This window comes from Spermophilus citellus (assembly GCF_964194105.1).
Source record: "Spermophilus citellus genome assembly, chromosome: 11".
Taxonomy (NCBI): Eukaryota; Metazoa; Chordata; class Mammalia; order Rodentia; family Sciuridae; genus Spermophilus; species Spermophilus citellus.
In genome coordinates, this window is record NC_138192.1 from 32,654,325 (window position 1) to 32,657,853 (window position 3,529).

General features: G+C 42.4%; 1 pseudogene across 1 annotated transcript; it reads left to right on the forward strand.

The window, feature by feature from the left end:
- The first annotated feature begins 1,395 nt into the window (after positions 1-1,395).
- LOC308631100 (adiponectin receptor protein 1-like) lies at positions 1,396-2,739 on the forward strand (annotated as a pseudogene). The gene has a single exon. The product of its transcript is annotated as an adiponectin receptor protein 1-like (transcript).
- The last annotated feature ends 790 nt before the right edge of the window (positions 2,740-3,529 follow it).

Consider the following 3,529-nt stretch of genomic DNA (forward strand, 5'->3'; position numbering starts at 1 on the left):
TTATTTATTTATTAATTTAAATTGGTGAATTAGAGTTAGATCTAAAATTGGAACCCAGGGTGGTAAAGTCATATATGCCAATAGAATAATTTTGTCAAATCCATTTCCCAGTCCTTCCCCTTTCTCTTTCCTCTTCACTTTCCATGGGTCCCCTGCTTCTGCTTTATTGCTCTCCCTTCTTTGTTTTCAAGATTTTCCTATTTAATTCTTTCTTTTTTCTCTAGCTTCTGTATATGAAAGAAAATATTTGACCCTTGACTTTTTAAGTCTGGCTTATTTTATTTAGCATGATGTCCTCCAGTTCCACTCATGTCACAGCCAATGAGATACTTTCATTCTTCTTTATATCTGAGAAGAACTCCATTGTGTATATTATCACAATAATCACATTATGGGACCAGCCTAAGTACATATATGTATACAAATGGATAAGGATAAATAAATTGAAAATGAAATTCAAATTTAAATTTTTTATCTTTCCCAAGGCTAGTTAATTTGATCTTATGGGCTCACAAGACTGCAGGGCAGTGGAAGAGAGTCACAGGTCCCTGGTAGCCAAGCCATCATAATAGGAAAGAACTCGTACTTGCAGTGTGATGTGCTGTTGAACTATGATGTTTACTCAGTTAAGTGCACTAAGTGAATTTTTTGGTTCACAATATTTTTTTGCTGTCTGATGGGCTTATTGGGAATGTAATCCCAATGAAAGTTATAAATTGAGGCAGATCAGTAGATACTTAGAAAACCAAGAATTTCTGAGACAGCAAATTTGCCCTGGAAATGGTGGAGAAGAAGATATATTGTTTGACAATGGTGGATCTTCTGTTTATTTTCTTCCCTTATATTAATTCACTATTGTGATAAATGATAGTTGAGTTAATTTTGACACAATCATAGATGCATGAAATTTGATTTACACCATTTCAGTTCCCCCCATGACTCCTCTTTCTTTCTCCACCTCCCTCCCCATTTACTTCTTCTTCTATTTTCTTGAACATTTTTTTAACTTATTTATTCATTTATTTTTTATTGGTGCTTAATAGATATACATAAAGGTAAAATTCACAGTGATATATTTATACATGCACTTAGCATGATTTTGTGATATTCATTCCCGATTACTCCCCCTTCCCGTCCCCCTCAATCCCCTTCATCTACTCTACTTATCTTCCCTATGTCTTTTTGATATCCAATATCCCCCTTTCCCTGCATTTTTTTCTCTTGCTTCCATACATTAGAAAACACATTTAATTCTTGAGGCTGACTTATTTCACGTGGCATGATGGTCTCTAGTTCCATTCATTCACTAGCAAATGCCATATTTCATTCTTCTTTAAAACTGATTAAAATTCTATGGCGGAGGTGACTCGGCTGCGGAGGTGATGCGGGGTGGTCGCGCGCCCCTTCCGGCGAAGGAAGGACACTGAAGATTGGGGCCCACTGGGCTGCAGGCTGCGTCCAGGGCCAGGGGATGTAGCTGGGGGACGGCGGTGCCCAGCAAAGCCTGCCCACCCGGCCTGTTTGCCATCACAGGGAGGTCTATGCTCCCTGGGGCTGAGCCATCCCAACCTGTTCCAAAGCTGAAGCTGCAGGGTACTGAGGTGTCAGCTAGATGTCTTCCCATGAAGGACCAGTGGTGGCCCAGGGCAATGGGGCTCCTGCTAGTAACAAGCAAACGAACTCAGTAGAACTGGCTAAGCTGAGACCTCTGCCCAAAGAGAAGGGCAAGCGGGTAATTGCCAACCCAGACAAGGCTGAAGAGGGGCAAACGTGCCCACTGCCCAAGGAAGAAGAGGAGGAGGTACCCGTACTGAAGCTTCCCCTGCAGGCTCACCATGCCATGGAGAAGATGAAGGAGTTCCTGCATAAGGTCTGGGAGGGACACTGGAGGGTCATCCCGTTTGAGATGCTCCCTTACTGGCTGAAGCACAATAACTATTTGCTACATGGCCACAGACCACCCATGCCCTCCTTTCGGGCTTGCTTCAAGAGCATCTTCCGCATCCACACAGAGACTGGCAACATCTGGACCCATCTGCTTGGTTTCGTGCTGTTTCTCTTTTTGGGAATCTTGACCATGCTTCGACCAAATATATACTTCATGGTCCCTCTCCAGGAGAAAGTGGTTTTGGGCATCTTCTTTCTGAGTGTACTCGTGTGCCTCAGCTTCTCCTGGCTCTTCCACACTGTCTATTGTCATTCAGAGAAAGTCTCTCAGACCTTTTCAAAACTGGACTATTCAGGGATTTCTCTACTGATTATGGGGGGCTTTGTCCTCTGGCTCTATTACTCCTTCTATTGCGCCCCACAGCCTCGGCTCATCTACCTCTCCATCATCTGTGTCCTGGGCATCTCTTCCATCTTCGTGGCACAGTGGGACCGGTTTGCCACTCTGAGCACCAGCAAACAAGAGCAGCAGTATTCCTGGGACTTGGCCTCAGTGGTGCTGTGCCCGCCATGCACTTTACTATGGCTGAGGGTTTTGTCAAGGCCATCACAGTGGGCCAGATGGGCTGGTTCTTTCTCATGGCTATAATGTACATCGCCGGAACTGGCTTTTACGCTGCTCGGATTCCTGAGCGCTTCTTTCCTGGGAAGTTTGACATATGGTTTCAGTCCCATCAGATTTTCCACATCCTGGTAGTGGCAGCAACCTTTGTCCACTTCTATGGGGTCTCCAACCTTCAGGAATTCCGTTATGGCCTGCAAGGTGGCTGTACTGATGACTCCCTTCTCTGAGCCTTCCCACCTTGAGGTGGAGGAGGAACTTCCCAAGTGCTTCTAAAAATAACTTCTTTGCTGCAGCAAGAGGAAGAGTCTCTGAGTTGTCTGTTTGTAGAAGAAACCTCTTAGAAAATGCCGTACACTTTAAGCTTCAGCTCACTTTCACAGACACAAGGCAATAAACTTTCCATCTCCATTCCTCTAGCTGGGTAGGGTGGGGATGGTCAACATAGTCATCTACTTTCTTGGCAGTCACCCTCCTCAGCAAGACAACTACTGGTCCCTCACAGAGACAGTATTTTGAAGCTCATTTTGAGATTTTTACCCTCTCCTTCTACCATTTTAGGAAAAAATTATGGACTGGGACTCTTCAGAAATTCTGTTCATTTATGAAAGAAAACGTCCCTCCCTTACCCCTGTCCTTACTTTATAACCTGGCTTATAACAGGCCATTTATTTTCCTAGCACGCTTTTCAAAAACAATTATAACCCATCTTTTTAGGGCCTAGAACTGATTACATAGCAGGAAAAAAAAAAGACACAATTTTTTACATAGCCTGTCTAATCATGGAAGTGTGTCCAGACTTTAAATAACTTAAGTTTTTATTTTTTTTTTCTTGGTAGAGTAATGTAAAATTAAACTGGGGAAAGATATTTAATATTTAATACTAATCTTAAAAAGAAACTTGCTCTTATTGAAATGTATCTCAATGCAAAAACTATGATAATAATAAAAGAAAGTACAGTGAAACAAAACAAAACAACAACAAAAATCTCTATTGTGTATATTCACCACAGTTTCTTA